This window comes from Carassius gibelio, chromosome B3 (assembly GCF_023724105.1).
Source record: "Carassius gibelio isolate Cgi1373 ecotype wild population from Czech Republic chromosome B3, carGib1.2-hapl.c, whole genome shotgun sequence".
Classification (NCBI taxonomy): Eukaryota; Metazoa; Chordata; class Actinopteri; order Cypriniformes; family Cyprinidae; genus Carassius; species Carassius gibelio.
Window position 1 is genome coordinate 20,759,593 of NC_068398.1, and position 21,577 is coordinate 20,781,169.

A 21,577-nucleotide genomic window follows, 5' to 3' on the forward strand; every position below is an offset into this window, starting at 1 on the left:
CAGCTTCCAGCCCTGCCATGCTGCCAGGGACTTCCAGAGCACCAATCCCTCCTTTTCAGATTTTTTTTTTTACCCCCTCACCCCGTTACTCCCAACATGCTTTCGTCCTGGTCCCAGTTTCCTGGTGCTGCTATTCTGGTTATCATGTGTGTTTGAAGAGATGTGCCAGGTGCCTCTGGCCTAGATGCACGAAGAGGCCCACAGCCTGAGGGGGAAGAAGTGGGGGCCCAGGTTGGGACATGGCTTTGGACGAATGAATGGGAAGGAGGAAGGCACAGAGGAAGCAGGGTGCTGGATCCACCTCTGAGAGCTGCCCTAACTGGGGCAGATTCACTTAATTTTCTCTTCCTGACGACTCCAAGCACACATTTCCACAGTTAAATTCTCTCTCTGTCTCTCTTTCTTTCTTGACTGAACTCACTGAGGTTACTTGTTGGATGTGGCTCATGTTGCCGTGGGATGTGGCTGCTGAGCTGTTGGCTGGCTTGGTGACCATAACATGGATAGTGTGTCCACTGAGCTGTCTTTTGGCCATCGTCCCTCATGCCTGAAGTGTTTCTGGAACATTTCCACCACCAGTTCACATACGGACTCCTCAACTACAGTTTTGGACATGAAGATTGTCTCACCGTCCAACTGCACTCACTCTCATACTCTTGTCACCTAATATTCAAGAGGTTGTCTATCTTATTTTTTAGCTTTCATTCTTTTGCACTCGGTCTTCTCTCAGTGTCCTGTATATCTGGCATGTTGGAGAGGTTTTTATTGGAATTTTTATAACCTCAAATTGACATAAACCAGACTTAGCTGTAAAGGTACTTGTGTTTTTTTTCGAAAGTTTTCTTTAGTCTCTCTGTCACGCTCTGTCCATCCGTCTTTGTTTCTGTTGCTCTTCTCCCCGAGAGACTTTCCCTTTTGCTTTTTTGTTTGGTTGTTTTGTCCATATCTTTACGCCCAGCTGCCTTTCTTTTCTATTTGATCATGCAACTTTGTGGCCTGAGGGCAAAACCTGTAAGGGAATTGATAACACACACTCACAAAGTGCACTTGGTGGAATATAATCTTAGAACTAGCAATGTGATTAAATTAAAATCCATCATAATCCAGTAATATATCGAGTAAGACAGGGTTAGGAAGATGCCGCCTGAGCATCCTTATGCCATCTCTTGACACAAAATCTCATCCCTACACTTGAATCATGCTATTTTTCTTATTTTGTAATTTCAACTGCAAATCAGCATTTGAGAGATTTAGCCATGTCATGACAGTTAGCTGATCTGATTGAATCTAATATCTCTCTAGAATGGTTTGTGTATGTGTCTATTTGTTAATGCAGGATTTGCAGACACATGTTTGTGGAGTAAAAGCTAGTTTTTATTTTGAATTAAAAAGATAACCTTGGATCCTTGGGGTAGAATGATGCCCCCAGAATTGGCACAGAGTTTGGTCAAGAGTTTTGTCAAAAACACAATAAATCCATTTGGATTCATTTGAGTAAAAATTTGATTTCTTTACCAAGAAAGTGGCAATACGAAAACTGCTATTTTCTGTTTCAATCTTTCACATAGCATCTTTAGGTTATAATATCATCAAAAATTTAAATCCAGGTTTGATTTTCAAACATTTATTATAAAAATTTATAAAAAGAAAATTCCCAAAATGCAATAAATCCATTGAATCATTCAACTGAGACGGCCTTGCTCTCAGTTGTTGAAGCTCTAAGACTGGCAAGAGCAGAATCCAAATCTCCAGTCCTTATCCTGCTTGATCTGTCCGCTGCTTTTGACACGGTTAATCACCAGATCCTCCTATCAAACCTATTGGCAAATGGCATCTCAGGAACCACACTTCAATGGTTTTGAGTCTTACCTATCAGATAGGTCCTTCAAAGTATCTTGCAGAGGTGAGGTGTCCAAGTCTCAGCATCTAACTACTGGGGTGCCTCAGGGCTTAGTTATTGTACCTCTTCTCTTCTCTGTCTACATGGCATCATTAGGTTCTGTCATTCAGAAACATGGCTTTTCACACCACTGCTATGCTGATGACACTCATTTCTACCTCTCATTCCATCCTGATGATCCGACGGTAGCTATTTACATCTCCGCTTGTCTAACAGACATTTCTTCCTGGATGATGGACCATCACCTTCAACTCAACCTTGCCAAGACAGAACTGCTTGTGGTTCCAGCAAACCCATCGTTTCATCACAATTTCACTATCAAGTTAGGCACTTCAGCCATAACTCCTTCAAGAACAGCTAGAAGCCGTGGAGTTATGATAGATGATCAGCTGACTTTCTCAGACCACATTGCTAAAACTGTCCGATCCTGCAGATTTGCTTTATTCAACATCAAGAAGATCAAGCCCTTTCTTTGGGAACATGCTGCACAACTCCTTGTTCAAGCTCTTGTTCTGTCCAGGCTGGACTATTGCAATGCCCTCTTGACAGGTCTTCCAGCCAGTTCAACCAAACCTTTACAATTAATTCAGAACGTGGCAGCAAGATTAATTTTTAATGAGCCAAAAAGAATACACGTCACACATCTGTTTATCAATTTGCACTGGCTTCCAATAGCTGCTCGCATAAAATTCAAGGCATTGATGTTTGCCTACAAAACTACCACTGGCTCTGCACCAATTTACCTAAATTTGTTACTTCAGATTTATGTGCCCTCTAGAAGCTTGCGTTCTGCAAATGAACGTCACTTGATTTTGCCATCCCAAAGAAGCACAAAGTAACTTTTATGGACTTTTAAATTAAATGTTCACTCCTGGTGGAATGACCTCCCCAACTCAATCCGAGCAGCTGAGTCCTTAGCCATCTTCAAGAATCGGCTTAAAACACATCTCTTCCATCTTTATTTGACCCTCTAACTTTATCACTAAATATTCTAATTCTATTCTTTAAAAATCTAACTACCTCTCTAATCTTTTTGTGTTCTATTTTTCAAACTAGCTTGCTCTATTCTTTTTTTTAATTATTCTATCTGTTTTCTTTTTATTTATTATATTATTTAAAATCCCATGCTACGTGTACTGTGTTAACCTAACTGAGACTTGTTATAGCACTTATATATCATTGCTCTTTTTGTTGTTTTTGATTGCTTCCACTGTCTTCATCTGTAAGTCGCTTTGGATAAAAGCGTCAGCTAAATGAATAAATTTAAATGTAATGTAAATGAATCAATATGAAAGTTATTTTCCATATTGTAACGGTTTAAAAACACAACTTTGTAAGTTGATCCACATATGACAGCCTCTGAACTTGGTCAATATTAATCTTATATACAGGCTGTGGCGAGTGGGGCGGGGCCGAGAGGCGTGGGAACGAGGAGTGAGGCCAGGTGTAGTGATTGGAGATGAGCTTCACCTGAGCCCCACCGCTAGTATCGAGTCCCACGTAGGAGATGGAAGGATATAAAACTGGAGTGACGACCGTGAAGGACGAGAGAGGACCAGGCCTGGGACATTATTTTATGTTTGCTTTTTATTTATGCGCACCAGTCGTCCGTGAGGGGCAGGTGCGCCGTTTTGTATTTACTTTTGAATATTAAAATGAGTTTTGATTGTGTGCCGGTTCCCGCCTCCTTCTTCCCGATGAATATGGAGATTTGTGAATCGTTACACAGGCACTGAACTAAATATTAATTCATCGCTTCAAAAATGAATTAAATGGTTCCTCTTGTTAATACTATAAAGACAGAATTAAAAGAACATCTCATCATGAACAAGAACATGAACAATATCACATTAGACCACAGAAAATCCAAAATGACATTTCCCTTGCATTCAACTTCCAAAAGTGCATTCATTTTTGCCATGTTACATTCATCTAGTTGACTAGTGCTATGTGCTGTATTAACAAAAACATAAATGGCATTGATATTAACACTAACAGTGACAAGCTACACAATATCGCGTTCATAATCAAATGCGATTTATCGAATGAACGTCAATTATCTAAGGCTCTGTGTATTAAAAGCATCTGAATAATTTCCATCTGAAAGCATGTGATGGAGATTTACCGGTACTATTAATCACAGAACCGGCTCTACTGATGAGATACACATGACAATCATATGCAATTTATCATGCGCCATTGTTTGTTGATTACAAAGTACAAAGTAGATGAGGAAAGCTAGGATGTTGGGTGCTCTGTGATTTGTTGTTACTGTTTACAGTTCGTGGATAGTGCGCTGTTATACTGTGCTTTTATTTAAAAAATTATTCAGAAAGTTAAGTAAAGAGATCGAAATGAAGGGAAACATAATAAACAAATATAAAAAAACAACCAATAATAATAGGCTGATAATAATAATCAGAAGAAGATGATCAGTTAATGGGCTTTTTTTCTTGTAGGCATATTTTAAATTATATTATGCATGTTATTTAACATTTATTCATGATTAACTTCATTTGAATGCTGCTTTTTGCACGTCATAAACTGGTAGTTAGGCCTATGGTTAATATAATAATTTAATAATGTAATAACTTCTATAATAAAAAATATGATAATTTTATAATAATAAAAAAAAAAAAAATGAATGAATCCATCTCTGATAATCCCGGGTTGCTATGGTCACACAGGTTTGTTGACACAGTAAACATCAACATAAGAAGTCGTGGCTACGAGAAATGGATGTCATTCCCTCAACATAACATCTGGAGGTCATGACATAAAGATATTGTTACCTCGACAAATGATCTTGTGACCACAACATAATATCACGTTCCCACGAGTTAATATGCAAGGCCACAACAAAACTAAGAGAACCAGACATTTCAGATACTGTGCACTGTATGGTCTAATAACAGCGAAATATCGCATTTTGCGTAAAATAAAAAATTTACTTTTCAATACCGACCAGATACAATACAGATTTTGGCGGAAACTCATTTCTAAAACAAAACAAAAAAAAAGTTGTTTATCGCATTTCAGAACCAAACTCTTCAAATATATACAGTAAAGACCAAAAGTTTGGACACACCTTCTCATTCAAAGAGTTTTCTTTATTTTCATAACTAAGAAAATTGTAGATTCACACTGAAGGCATCAAAACTATGAATTAACACATGTGGAGTTATATACATAACAAAAAAGTGTGAAACAACTGAAAATATGTCATATTCTAGGTTCTTCAAAGTAGCCACCTTTTGCTTTGATTACTGCTTTGCACACTCTTGGCATTTTCTTGATGAGCTTCAAGAGGTAGTCACCTGAAATGTTCTTCCAACAGTCTTGAAGGAGTTCCCCGAGAGATGCTTAACACTTGTTGGCCCTTTTGCCTTCTGTCTGCGGTCCAGCTCACCCCTAAACCATCTGGATTGGGTTCAGGTCCGGTGACTGTGGAGGCCAGGTCATCTGGCGCAGCACCCCATCACTCTCCTTCTTGCTCAAATAGCCCTTGATGCCTTCAGTGTGAATCTAGAATTTTCATAGTCATGAAAATAAAGAAAACTCTTTGAATGAGAAAGTGTGTCCAAACTTTTGGTCTGTACTGTATATATATGTATATTAATAAGAATTATTACTCTTTTACTGTATTTTCGTTCAAATAAATGCCATGGCGAACATAAAAGACTATTTTCAAAAGCGTTAAAAATCTCTCTATATAAAATCCTGAATGAGTAAGTTATTTCAGCCTCATATCTTGCTGTATTTTTGCAGGCTGATCTGGCTAATACGAAAGAACAGTTAGGCTAAACAAACCATTAAAAAACATTCAATGGCATTTTTAACCAGAATGTGACTTTGCGTTATGATTTCTTCTTCCCCTTATATTATTATAATATCTTTGAGAAAACACCTACACTGTTTCCCTAAAAACCTCTGACAGTTCAACAAAATTCATGTCATATACAGAGGTAGTAGCACTCGTTAAACACTTCTCACCAAATACCAGTTAATGTAATTTCTTTTATTTCTCTCTTACAAACACAGACTTTCTCTCTCGCTCTAGTTCAGCAAACAGATTGAGCCCACCAGCAGTCTGATTTTGACAGGTAGTTGACCCCCGCCGTCTCATGTCTCCACCCCCTCATCCATCCTTCCGCGCTTGCTTTCTCTCGATCACTCGTTTAAGTATGCACACACTGTAATCCAGTTAGATGAAAGAGAGAAAGGTCTGGATTGACGGTCTTGTTCTCCAGCCTAACTCCTGCTGTTTTTGTGTTTGTTTGTTTGTTGTTATTATTAGTGCTGTGTTTGCCTCACCTGTCTTGTTTACTTCTCTTTCTCTGACCTCCCACTCAGCCATTCTGAACCTTATGATGAAGCTGGTGTTTACATTCATTATTATCATTATTGTGATATCTATAAAGGCAATGATATCTCTGCGTATGTTTGTCTGAATGAAATTTAATTGCTGGCTAACTAAAACCTTAATCTGTCCTTTATACACGTACCTTTGAGCCGAGTGTGTGCTGTTGTCTCTGCACTGGAGAAAAAACATGCCTCCCACATTCATTACATTTAATTATGTGAAGAGAATAGCATGCATAATATCTCACAGACACATGCAGAATAGTTGTGTGTAGTTTTGTACTCTGTGTTAAATGCCAATGAAGAGGTGCTTTTAAGATTGCATAAGTAGTAGAGATCAAAAAGAAAAATGGCGAGTAAAGAGAAAAATAAAACAGAAAATCCACTTATTAAGAAAAAAGATGGGGTTTCAAATGATCCTGCTTCTATTCTGATTCTCCAATTTTGATGAAAAGAGAATCTCATACATCCTGCTCTCATTTGTCATTCATGCTTAAGTGTATGAAACATTCGTAAAAATAGGTGATTGAAGAAGTTGCTGCAGTGACATTGTGTGGAGGCATGAAAAAAAACGTGGGCATATCAGCAGTGCACTTTACAGTATATGCATTTGAATTGCAAAATATCTAACCTTAACTGTAAGTGTTAAATAAACTATCATCAAAATTTTAAGTAACATCAAAAACGTGTTAAAATTAAACCTAAAACAATGGGAAAATATTGCACAGCATTAAAGGTGTAGTTCATCAGAACAGATTTGGAGAAATTAAGTCACTTGCTCATCACTTGCTCACAAAAGGATCCTCTGCAGTGAATGGGTGCCGTCAGAATGAGAGTCAAAACAGACGATTAAAATACCACAATAATTCACAAGTAATCCACACTCCAGTCCATCAATTAACCTGTGAAAAGCAATACTGTCATAAAGAAGTTGGTTACAGCTAAAACAGTCCTCTATCAATAATATTGCTTTCTCCAGTGAAAACATTTTCTCATTTAAGAGGAATATGCACAGATCAGGCCCCATTTACAAATGAAAACACGTCTAAACAAGTGTGTCAGTGGATTTTGGTGCAAGAGGACAACAGGGAATGGACTTTTTTACTGGAGGAAATATTATTATAGATTATGGACCAAAAGTGATGGCTTGAAATGAAAAACATCTTAATAAAGAATTTGTTTCTAACAAACACCCAGCTTTTGACCTTTTAGTGACTAGAGTTGACACAGAGTGCTGGATTACTTATGGATTATTGTGGTGTTTTTATTAGCCGTATGAACTCTCACTCTGACGGCACCCATTCACTGCAGAGGATTGACATGTGGTGAGGTGAACATATGCTGGTCAACACAAATTTCCAGCTATTTTAGGAGAACTATTATTATTATTGTGACGAGTGCGGCAGGGCCGAGAGCCGTGGGAACGGGTCAAGGCCGGTGGAGTAATTGAAAATGAGCGACACCTGCTCCACTCACCGGTCTCGAGTCCCACGGAGGAGATCGGAAGGATACAAAAGAGGAGTTATGATAGTGAAGGATGGGAGAGTACCAGGCCTGGACTTTATTTTAATGGTTTGGTTTTGCTGTTTTTATTATTAAAGTTTGATTTAAATGTCCACCGGTTCCTGCATCCTTCTTTCTGTGACTATGAAGGTTGTTACGTTGTTACAATTATTTATTATTGCATGTTTTTAAAAAAATGCCATGTTTTCAGACATAGGATTATAGGATTCATATGACCTTGATCATAAAAAAGTGCATTAATTTATGAGAAAAAATGCTCTGTCAGAGACAAGCATAATCAAAAATAGAATTAAAACTAATATTACTGGTGTGATTATTATAGAGTAATTATGTGCATGTATTATTCATACTTCAGCATTGGTGACAACTATGGGGATAAGATTTGAGCTGCTGTCTCATGCTGTGAGATGGTGTGTGCTGTACAACTGAGACTAAAACAGGGGCAAATCGAAGGCTTTTTGTGGTTATCTTGAGAGCAGAAATATGCATTTAGAAAGAAAGTGCGAGCGGGGAGCATGAGAGACAGAGAGAGTGTAAAGGAAAGCACAGTTGGCTGTTTTAATATTACACGACCGCTGATGCACATTTCAGCTCAGTGTCTGGCCTGGCCTTCTCTATGTAAGCCTGATAACACAGCCCAAATGCCACTCTGTGAATTAAACATACCTCTCCCCTGAATCCCGGCCTATTCTTTCTTATCTCTCTCTTTTTACATCATCATCCTTTACTTTAATCTTATGTTTTCTATTTTTGCTTCAGTAAAAAAAACACACCCTAGAACTATCACTAGTTCTTCTCTTTCTTGGAAGTCTGCGTTGTGTCATTGCCATCAAATGCTTTGTCATCTCTGTGAAATGTGAGTCGAGCTGTTGGGATTTGCTGTATTGCTGGATTTCTGTTGATGATTGTGACTTTTTTTGTGAAGCTTAAATGATTTAAGAAATATATGTCACAGTGTTTGGAACAAGAGCCTTTTTGGTTTGTATTTTTGTAGAGAATGCGAAACACCTCTACTGTATTTGAACAGCTGTTTACATACATACTGTACATACTGTATATATGTGTGTGCTCCAGTTTGCGTGGTGGTCTTAAATGGGGACTCTGCTGAAAACTGTGTTCCTGTGATCCGTAGGTAAAGGAGAGGCAGGAGAAAAAGAGGTTGGATATTTTATTAATGTGTCTCGTTAATATTCCAGCACTGAGGAACGACTCCTCTGTCTCTTCTCCTGAAGAATGATGAATAACTCAACACCTCCACGGCAACCTCCACTGCAGCTCACTCCTGATCATGAATATTCACGGTCTGCCTGGCTGGGACGGCCCTCCCTGGACTACAGTGATGAGAGAGAGAGACGGAGAATGAGAGCGGTATGTACTGTATCTGTATGTGAGTGTAAACGTGTGTGTGTGTGTGTGTTCACAGGATGTATCAAACTATGATAATGCTGAGGTAATTCATGATTTTAAATTAAGATTCTGAAAGTTGGATTTTGTTTACATAGTTAAAATCAACATTTTGTCACGGCCCCATGAGATTTTAGGCATGTTTAATTGAACTGTCATTTGTTATTACAGTTTTTCTCAGTCACTTTGGTGCATTTTTCAAAACAGAAATGAAATTTTCAAAACTACTTGTACAACCTCCACATCATCTAGTCATTAATACACATCATAAAACCAGTTTCTCATTCTTTTGAACAAGTTGCGATTGCTATTGTACATTCATGCAATTGATTACGCACATTTATCTGCAGTTTCCTACATTATCAGTTGCTAATGTCATGTTGCTCAAAATGTATTATACAGTTTTCTGTGCAATAGTCTTACCCCCCAAAACATCTAGTCTTTAGTTCATCGTATAAGTCATTAAATGCAAAATGGTTAATCTAGTTGTCATAAACTGCCAAGCACACTTTTTATTTGTATTTGGTACATTTATTTGCGGTTGGTACATTTCTCTAATCATTCTTGAGATTTGCAAAACAGTAAGTGCATTTCTCAAAACAACTCGTACAAATATCAAAACACAATGGATGACCTGCAAAAGCCAGTCTCTTGCTCAAAATCCTTAGTTCATCTCTCAAAAATAAATATCTGTGTCAATGAACATGTCAGTGCCATCAGAATGACAAGTCCTTGTGTCATAGTTTACGGATAAGACAGTCAAATTGCTTAGTCATGTTGTCAACATAACTGATGTATGTTCTGATGTAAACTACTGTATTGAACAGTATGCCATATGCTTATGTATGCCATATATCCATTTCAAAACTACACATTTACACATTACTGTTTGTGGGATGTTGATTGAAAGAGACTGGATAGAATTCCCAGTTACACTTTTACTAGTGGTCTGACCAAAAAAATAAAAAAATAAAAAATACTTTTACAATGCCATTGTGATATAGAAAAGGAAATATGGGAACAAAGATGAAAATAATTCCATTTTCAGAATTTGTAACTCTTGTGTTGTCCTTTGTCTATACAGTATAAGCTTTCCTACTGAAGATTCATGAGATGAACCTTTGAGCTATTTCAGAGAAATGGTTTATCATTGGTTTATCATCTACATTCTCTTCATTAGTAAAGATTCACTTGCACAATTCATGCCAAATTGACAAAACATCTAATAATAGTGTGTAAAAATACAAATAAAAAGTGTGCTTGGCAGTTTATGACAACTAGATTAACCATTTTGCATTTAATGACTTATACGATGAACTAAAGACTAGATGTTTTGGGGGGTAAGACTATTGCACAGAAAACTGTATAATACATTTTGAGCAACATGACATTAGCAACTGATAATGTAGGAAACCGCCGATAAATGTGCGTAATCAATTGCATGAATGTACAATAGCAATCGCAACTTGTTCAAAAGAATGAGAAACTGGTTTTATGATGTGTATTAATGACTAGATGATGTGGACGTTGTACAAGTAGTTTTGAAAATTTCATTTCTGTTTTGAAAAATGCACCAAAGTGACTGAGAAAAACTGTAAAACACTGGCCTACATGTAAATATATGGCATTACCTGCACAGTTCCACAAATGTATCATACTTAACAACAACAAAAAAATAATATATGTAATGGTCATTTTAGACATATTGTATGCTGGCCAAGATTTTCAAACAACTTCACGAAACTAACAATCTGGTGGATGGAACAATGGTCACACAGGCGGAGAGTGTCCTGGAAATCAGAGAACAAGTTCATTCGAGTCACAAGTCTCTGAAATTGGTTGATTACTTGAGCCTGAAGTGCAGCCGCTGGAATTACAGATGTTTCAACATCAGCAGCTCAGAGGAGATTGTGTGAAGCTAGATGAATTGGAAGAATTGTTTACAGTTCGCCATAGTGTAGAAACAGGGACAATGAGCACAAATATTTTAGTAGTTTTTGTTGCAGGCTAAAGTAACCATGCAGATGTTGTTATTAGTAAATCCAAAACATACAGCACAATCAGTGCAGTCTGATTCATAGATAAATGACTATTTTTAGTGAATCAACCATATACAGATTTCAGCTGTGACACATAATCAGTGAAATGACTAGTTACTGCCAGTAACTAACAAAAAAGCATATTTTGAGTAATGTTTCATAAAAGAAAAAGTAATGAAATATGCTACCACATTTTTTTTGTTTAGTATTATTTCATATATTCAAGAAAATTTATGATATGCATTCATGAAAAAAAAAATCATTTAAAGTTTTGCAAGAATTCATTATTTATGTCATTATTTGAAAATTAAATGTTAAAAATTTTCCTTACAAGTGTTCAGTAATCAGAATAGTTAAATGTATTTATTAACCTGATTATTAGACAGACAGACAGACAGACAGACAGACAGACAGACATACAGACATACAGACATACAGATAGATAGATAGATAGATAGATAGATAGATAGATAGATAGATAGATAGATAGATAGATAGATAGATAGATAGATAGATAGATAGATAGATGCACCTTATCTCCAGTTTGAAGTTAGAACTGTAAACGTCAGACTTTGTGGTGTTGTCTCTTCGGGCCCACTGAGCATGACTGTTTCATCAGCTGTATCAGATCAGCTTGTGTTTCTCTGTGGCAGATCTGGAAGCATGATCCCCGCAGCAGTGACTAACAGCAACAGTCCCCAGACTTTCTGCAATGCTCTGTCCTATTACGGCACTGGTATGGCGGATTACTGCCAGGAAACCAGGATAATGGCCGTCACTGCAGCGGAAATCCGCTTTCCTTAAGAATGGCACTGAGAGGCGTGAAGGCCAAATCCTCCATTTAAAACCACGAGAGACAGGCCCCTATTATATCAACTTACAGCTCTGTATCAAACACTGTCTCTTATTCTTTCACTCTCTTTGGAGAGAGTGTTCTTGTTCCTTTCACACTTCCCATGTTCACTTTGGTTCTTCAGGATGCTGCTTCTCTTTGGACTGGCTGGGTGGTTCTAGAGAATAACCCAAAACTTATTGACCCTCTTTAACTGATCATTATAGCTAGAAACACACACACACACACACACACACACACACCAACTGTGAGTATGAGGAATAACATGCATCTATTATATAATCCTAGTTTTTTTTTTTTTTTTTTTGAGGTTACAGGTGTTGCAGCAGCTGCTATTGTTTATGCTGTGAAAGTAATGAGCCTCTCTTTACTGTCATCCTCAGGAATGTACTAACACTTGAACCTGAGAGCAGATGAAGTAGGAAATGAACGCAACTAAACATGATGGAGAGAGACGGAGATGGATGGATGGATGGTACAAGAGGTAAGTAGTGCAGAAATGACTAATGACGTGCCAGTCCTTAGTTGATGAGATAAACGGAGTTAGGTGGAGTTAGCGTGGTAAATCGGTGACAGCGGATCGAATGTGTTCTCTCTAAATACTGGGAAAGAGTGAAAAGTCAACAGACATCTTGGAGAAAAAAGATAACAGATTTGTGGCAGGGGCTGTTAACATGAGGGAAAATAGGATAGACTGTGTCAGCTTAACTGGCTTAATTAAGCCAATTGGCTTACCTAAAAAATAAATAAAAAAAGAACAGGAAACTCTTATTTTATAGTCTTATTTTCCTGCACATACAGCAGAAAGTCCCCGGTTCGAACCCTGGCGAGGACAAGAGGCCTTTCTGTGTGGAGTTTGCATGTTCTCCCTGTGCTTGCGTGGGTTTACTCCGGGTGCTCCGGTTTCCTCCCACAGCCCAAAGACATGCAGGTTAGGTTAACTGAACATTCAAAGTTGTCTCCAAACATCTGTGTGAAATCAAGACTTTTTGAATGGATCGACTTGTGTATGGATCAACTGGTTCGATGCTGGATTGGCATTAAGCATAAAATAAACCAACAAACTATTTTCCTGCACTTCATTTTTATAGACCAGCCAATAAATTATTTGATATTCATAAGCATAAACGCTTGTAGTAATAAAATGCTTGTAGCATATGTAGTGAAACAATTTTAAGCAAGCATTTCCCACATTTGTGAGCTAACTAACAAAGAGTCTATATGAGCTTTTCTTAAGTTGCTTTAGGAGGGGCCCCCAGCCTGGCCAAACTGGCCTTTAGGTGGTCTAGCTGGTGTAGAGCCGTCCAGTTTAAGTCTGCCAAAAATAACAAAAGTGATCCAGGTACAGTATTAAAAAAAACTAATGGTGCTAAATATCACTAAATGTGTTTCATTGGCACATAATCAGGAACCACTGTGCTGTGTACAGTCCCTTCGTTAAATGGTGCTATGTAGAACCATAAGAGGAACATCCTTAGATAACCCCTCCCCCCTCTTAGATTTTAGATATGTTAAGCCACTCTCATACAGTATGGGAATTTACTACAAAGGTAAAATCTGTTTTGAATCACTCTTATGCTTTTCTGAGGTAAAATATACATATACATATATATATATATATATATATATATATATATATATATATATATATATATATATATATATATATGGGCAAAAAAAAGTTGAGAACCACAATATCTTTAGAAAATACATTGCATTTTAATGTAATTTTTGAATGTCATTACTTTCCCCAGCTGAAGTAAAAGACTAAAGGCCTAATTGCACCAAGGATGATAACTACAAAGATAACGATAAAGATATAGTTCTACAGATCGTTCTCAGTATTAAAGAATAAAGAGTTCACACCACAACTATAACGACAAAGGCACAGAGAAACTATATCACTGGAATCACTTTCAGAACGATTTCTTCCAGCTGATGAACGATAAAAACATTGAATCCAATCAGAATCAGTCTTGCATTTAGCACTTTTTCTCAAATGCATCTTTCAATTGCAGGCCTTTTGTATATGATGGGCTTATTTGAAATACATGATCACGTGACGAAATGATGAATAGTTTGCTAGATTAATAACCCAGCCTCGCCTACGCTGAGAAGACCCAGATAAGGAAATGGTTAACAGATGCTGATAGAGAAGAGCACACTTAAGAAGCTAAAAGAAACAGAGATACATCAGATGTATATTAGGAGATGCTTCACTAAGAGAAGAGAAACTTAACACACTTAGAGACAGTTGAATTCCATGCACACATCAAGAGATAACTACTCAAAATAAAAAAGATCATGTTAAACTAAGATCAAGCATTTCCAGGAGTCCCCATGAAGCTTTTTAAAGTCAAACTTAATGCAGAATCATCAAATGCTGCCTGCGGGTCATTTTTCTTGAGGGTATGCATAGTGGAGCATTTTGAAGAACTATAACAGAAATCCACCGACCTGCTCATTCATATTTTACAGTTTGACCTTTTGACTTAGCAATTTCGGAGCTGCTTACCCATGATTCCCAGAGCTCAGGGTCATACCTACCATTTTTATTTGCTGATGGATTGAGTGCCATGAGTGCTGAATGAAGGATAAAAAGACCCTTTGTTGCCCAGCACGATGCCTCCACCTGACAGCGTAGGACAGAGATGGTGGGAGAGAGGAATGGGGGTAGAGATCTCTTTAGACACTCCTCAAGCTAGTGACATTCAGGCAAAATCAGATCTGAAGAATTTCTTATCTACTCCCGCCACTTCTGCACTCCCTTTTTTTATCCCTTCAACTAGTTTCTTTCCCTCACCTGCTTTCTATCTGCCTTCTGCATTACCATACACACACACACAGTAGCATTGATTTCATGTGTCCGAGCTTGCACTGGAGAAAGGAGGGTCCTCATGGATTAGTTTGTGCAATTGATCCCAAGGGAGACAAAAGGCAAGACATTTCTCCTGATCTTTCTCTGTTGCTTTTACTCTTTCTCTGAATCGGCATCTTTGGGATTAGTGGAAAGAATGAAGAGATGTGGAGTGGAAGAGAGAGAGGGTGAGTGTGATAGAAGACTCGCTCTTTTCCCCAGTGTCCTGGTGTATGGCACCTCAACTAAGGAATCAGTGAAACAAAAGCTCTTTCATCCCAAGAGGAAGCTGTGTGTGTGCATTTGTGTGCCTGTGTGTGTGCGTGTGTGTGTGTGTGTGTGTGTGTGTGTGTGTGTGTGTGTGTGTGAAAGCTGTCTGTTCTTCTTGGCCCTGGACTTAAGATGTTACTCTAAATGTGCTGGCTTGTGGATTTGAGCAATCTCACCTCCCGAACCTTCAACACTGAGGAAAAGTTACTTTTTGTAACTTCTCTTATTTTTGTATTTTCCTCAACTCTGAAAGTTAGATGCATTTGAGGGCTATGAGCCTTTCACCAGTAGTGAAGCTTCCGAAGCTACAGACTGTTTACAATAAAACACAGGTAAAACTTTTACAGAGCAGTTAATTAGTTACAATACAACAAGCTAATGTTGTGTCGTCCATCCATCCATCCAACTGTCTGTCTCTGTCTGTCCGTCTATCCATCCATCCATCCAACTGTCTGTCTCTGTCTGTCCGTCTATCCATCCATCCATCCAACTGTCTGTCTCTGTCTGTCCGTCTATCCATCCATCCATCCAACTGTCTGTCTCTGTCTGTCCGTCCATCAATCCATCCAACTGTCTGTCTCTGTCTGTCCGTCTATCCATCCATCCATCTGTCTATCTCTGTCTGTCCGTCCGTCCATCCATCCATCCATCCAACTGTCTGTCTGTCTGTCCGTCTATCCATCCATCTGTCTGTCTCTGTCTGTCCATCCATCCATCCATCCATCCATCCATCCAACTGTCTGTCTCTATCTGTCCGTCCACCCTTCCATCCATCTGTCTGTCTCTGTCTGTCCGTCTATCCATCCATCTGTCTGTCTCTGTCTGTCCGTCTATCCATCCATCCATCCAACTGTCTGTCTCTGTCTGTCCGTCCATCAATCCATCCAACTGTCTGTCTCTGTCTGTCCGTCTATCCATCCATCCATCTGTCTATCTCTGTCTGTCCGTCCGTCCATCCATCCATCCATCCATCCAACTGTCTGTCTGTCTGTCCGTCTATCCATCCATCTGTCTGTCTCTGTCTGTCCGTCCATCCATCCATCCATCCATCCAACTGTCTGTCTCTATCTGTCCGTCCACCCTTCCATCCATCTGTCTGTCTCTGTCTGTCCATCCACCCATCCATCCATCTATCTGTCTCTGTCTGTCCGTCTATCCATCCATCTGTCTGTCTCTGTCTGTCCGTCCATCCATCCATCCATCCAACTGTCTGTCTCTATCTGTCCGTCCACCCATCCATCCATCTGTCTGTCTCTGTCTGTCCATCCACCCATCCATCCATCTGTCTGTCTCTGTCTGTCCGTCCATCCATCCATCCATCCATCCAACTGTCTGTCTCTATCTGTCCGTCCACCCATCCATCCAACTGTCTGTCTCTATCTGTCCGTCCACCCATCCATCCATCTATCTGTCTCTGTCTGTCCATCCATCCATCCAACTGTCTATCTCTGTCTGTCCGTCCATCCATCCATCCATCTGTCTATCTCTGTCTGTCCGTCCGTCCGTCCATCCATCCATCCATCCATCCATCCAACTGTCTGTCTCTGTCTGTCCATCCACCCATCCATCCATCTATCTGTCTCTGTCTGTCCGTCCATCCATCCATCCATCCATCCATCCATCCGTCTATCTCTGTCTGTCCGTCCATCCATCCATCCATCCATCCATCCAACTGTCTGTCTCTGTCTGTCCGTCCGTCCATCCATCTATCCATCCATCCATCCATCCGTCTATCTCTGTCTGTCCGTCCATCCATCCATCCATCCATCCATCCATCCGTCTATCTCTGTCTGTCCGTCCATCCATCCATCCATCCATCCAACTGTCTGTCTCTGTCTGTCCGTCCGTCCATCCATCTATCCATCCATCCATCCATCCATCCAACTGTCTGTCTCTGTCTGTCCAGCCATCCATCCAACTGTCTGTCTCTGTCTGTCCGTCTATCCATCCATCCATCTCTCTGTCTGTCTCTGTTTGTCCATCCATCCATCCATCCATCCATCTATCTCTGTCTGTCCATCCATCCATCCATCCATCCATCCAACTTTCTGTCTCTGTCTGTCCATCCATCCACCCATCCATCCAACTGTCTGTCTCTGTCTGTCCGTCTATCCATCCATCCATCTCTCTGTCTGTCTCTGTTTGTCCATCCATCCATCTATCTCTGTCCGTCCGTCCATCCATCCATCCATCCATCCATCCAACTTTCTGTCTCTGTCTGTCCATCCATCCATCCATCCATCCATCCATCCAACTGTCTGTATCTGTCTGTCCGTCCATCCATCCATCCATCCATCTGTCTGTCTCTGTCTGTCCATCCATCCATCCAACTGTCTGTCTCCGTCTGTCCATCCATCCATCCATCCATCTGTCTGTCTCTGTCTATCTCTGTCTGTCCATTCATCCATCTGTCCATCCATCTGTCTGTCTGTCCATTAAACCTGCTTTGTTGTGCATTTACAATGTGACATAAAAACATTAATAAATGTTTTTTCATAGTACACCACTGTTGCTTTGAACTACTGTCATGCTCTGTTATGTTAGTGAGTTAGGCTTAGCACCAGACCCACTCAATTTATCTCTGTATTGATCTAGTTACATGAGTTCCTATGAGAGTCCTTTAACCATAATATAATTCCTCTTTCATAAGCATATGCTCTTCATAATTACATACCTGTCAACCTAAGTACATTGACCAGTTTGTCTTAACTAGTGGTCAGATTGGACAAAATTTATAGCAGCATCTTTCATTTGCCTTTAAATGGCAGTGAAACTGAAGTGAGGGATTATGGGTAATTGTCAAGCTGTTGAGGTGGCTCTCTCTTGACAGAGCAAATGAAGAAAAGAAAGAGAAAGCAGGGGGCTGATTGAGGGGAGGGGGCCAAAACAGGAAGGAGACTGCAAATTAAGCTTGTTTCAATAACAGGATCGATGGGGTGCAGGAAAAGATGTTGTGCACGTCAATGATAAGCATCCCCAGGCAAACACTGGAAGGTGTGGGGGAGAGGAAGGAAGGGCGAGGGGGGAGTAACAAAGAGGAAGAATTAAGACAAAGTGAGAGTTGGAGAGACAGAGATGTTAGGGAGTTGAAAATGGAAATTGAAGAGAGACAAACATTGGGGAATGCTTGACTGCGACTATGTTTGAGTGTGCCAGAGACAGAGAGAGAAGAGAGGCGTGAGGTTCAACAATCAATGAATGCAGTCAAAAAGATGCAGTGCTCTGTCAGTATCACAGCTCTCGTTCTCAGTATTATTTCATTAACAAGTGCAATAATGTGGGCGGAGTTTCTATCAGTTTCCATATTCTCTGGAGAAGTTGTTAGTTTTAAAGTAGTAGTTCTACTAAATATAAAAAGTCTGTCATTATTTACTTGTGTTAATTATTATGTGGAACACAAAATGAGATGTTCAGTGTCTCCAAGTTGTACTTTCCATACAAGAAAGAGCTTGGTGATTTAGACAATTATGCCCACAAACCACGGAAGTAAATATGTCGGAATGTGTGCATTAAAATAGCATGTGTGAAAAAGTATACATTTTATATTAATGTAAATTTGTTATTCACTGAAAATGGTCACTATATGAATCTGTAATGCTGTTGCATGCTGTGTCATATCTACTGTACACTGTATTACTGTAATATTGTTTTGCAAGGTCGAAAAAGGCTTTGGTTTTCTCAAAACATGCATTTAATATCACCTCATTTTCCAGTGATTCTCAAACAATTCGTTCAAAGCAGTTCTAAGTTCCTTTACGTGAGCCTACTCTGCTCTGATTGGTCAAATGGCCCAGTCTGTTATGATTGGTCTACTTCATACATCGCATGTCTGAAACAATACACCCATCCCCATAGTTCTGTATTTTAAATGCTCAATAGAAAATATTAACATCTATTATTAATCATACTTGTGATTCAGTGGAGCCAGATGGTCCAAATAAACCGGCTACCGAGCCATCTTTTGAGAGCAAGTGTTTAGTGAATCCAGCATTGAACTTCCTGAGATTTTCTTTTTTTTAACTCCCCGAGATTAAAGAAGCAGTCAAGTCAGTAAAGTGACGAGTTTGTGGGTGGGATCAAGTTATTTGCAGCCGCCCAATGTAGAACATACATTAGGGTTGCATTATGCAAATTAGATACCCCATGACGTGTAGCCGCCAATGAAGTGGGATTCGATACTAACGACTCATTTAGGCTGTAGAGAGTAGATTCTTTATTTTGGGATTTTTTATTTATCGAGCACTTTCGGCTTTATAGCCTTTTTTATTGCATTACAGTAAAACATATTGTTTTGCAATTACCTTAAAATTAAAAACAAACATTTTGGTCCCACTTTATATTAGGTGGCCTTAACTACTATGTACTTACATTAAAAATAAGTACAATGTACTTATTGTGTTCATATTGTATTGTAAAACACTTTTGCTGCTATTGAGGTGGGATAGGGGTAAGATTAGGGAGAGGGTTGGGGGTATGGGTAAGTTTAAGGGTGGGATAAGGTGTAAAGTATGGGTCAACAGTGTAATTATAAATGTAATTACAGAAATTAAATACAGATGTAATTACATGTAGCTTTTTTAAAAATATAAGTACAATGTAAAAACATGTATGTACACAATAAGTACATTGTACTAGATGATTAATTGAAATGTAGGTACATAGTAGTTAAGGCCACTTAATATAAAGTGGGTCCGACATTTTAATTAAGGCAGCACAACAAAAGACACTGTGATGTATAAAGTTATTGTGTTTATGTTAGATTATTAAACCTTTATTAAAGCAGTATTAACCTTTTTCAATTTTTCATATATATATATATATATATATATGTGTGTGTGTGTGTGTGTGTGTGTGTGTGTTAGTATAATTTATATTGTTTTGTAGTATTTATTAATATTTTCAAATAACTTTTATTTTTGTTTTTAATTTATTTTATTTATTTGTTTTTCATTTTTTGTTTTATCTTATTGTAATTGTATGTGCTTTTGCAGTTTTTATTAGTATTTAATATTAGTATTTCAGATTTTAGTTTTAATGCTTTCACTTATTTATTTTTTTTAAGTTTAAAGTTCTTAAAGTTTAGTTGAGTAGTTTTCATTAAAAAAAATACATTGATAATTAATTTAATTTCAGCTTTATTTAAATTACAGAAAATTGATTGATGTAAGTAAAATAAACTTAACTGTCCTGGAAACCAGTGGATTTTGTAAGCAATTTTTTTTCTTTTTCCTTGCTATATTCTTGTCTTAAAGTGCCAGATCTGAATGTACAAAAATCCAGATTTTCATGCAGTAATACATTTAGTTTTCATCTGTTCTTCAAACTGAGCTATTAAATGGTTAATATAGATTTCTTTCTATCTTTGAGATATTGGTTCTTGTGGACTGGATAGACACGGCAATGCCTCTCCAGCCTAGACAAACAAATAGTGATCACTCATCAGGAGTCAGAGGTCAAGCCAGGCCATTGGCAGCATTATTTTTCAGCTCTAAACACTGAGGCGTTGATGGCTGCTCCTGTTTCACCCATCAGGTTGCGACAGCATTATCTTTTAATGCCAGATCACTCCTTACCTCTCTGCCTGTCGTACAGTCCACACTCCCAAATGCCACCGGCATTACCATCAAACGATTCCTGTCACCTCTCCCAATACGGGGGGATTTGCAACAAGCCCAGGCTTATGAATCAAACAAACAATGAGAGCGAGCGGGCCGGCATGCCTGTGTAAATGAGCGGAGGTGTGAGGATGCAGAGCAGGGAGACAGGTAGCTGGTGATAGCTGTCACACTGAATGTTTTCGCCCTGACAGGTGGCTGATTAGCAGGCGATGAAAGAGAGGAAGCGAATGAAATGAGGATGAGTGAAAGAGAGAGAGAGCGAGAGGCAGAATGTGCGGTTCTGTACCGCTTGCTCGCAAGCCACGCATCCGTCTCTTAAAAAAAAATCACACACACACAAGCACATGAGGGGTAAGCTGGCTTTATCCGTGAGACCTGTCTCTTAGTATAGAAAATGACTGCACGTAGGATGTTGTCTCTGTCTCTCTCGCTCTCTCATACTCTCTGTCCATCACGCTAAGTTTATTTAAAGAAGTCAAACACACTCAGTGTTTAAGTCTGACTGACCTCTCTCCATCCTATAAGTGAGAGCAGTTGTTTATTTGGTAGTCCTCAGATGGGCTGTGCAGTAAAACTGTTGTGTTGACACCCTGTCACGCAGGAAGGATGTCCAGCATTTTTCTGGTGTGTTCAGGTGACATTGTGTGTCAGGGAGGCTTTGATTGGTCTAGAAATGTCACCCAGAGATCTCTTGGATATATTTCTCCTGCAGAGTGCAAAAAAAGGGGGGTTAAACTTCTTGTTGCATGT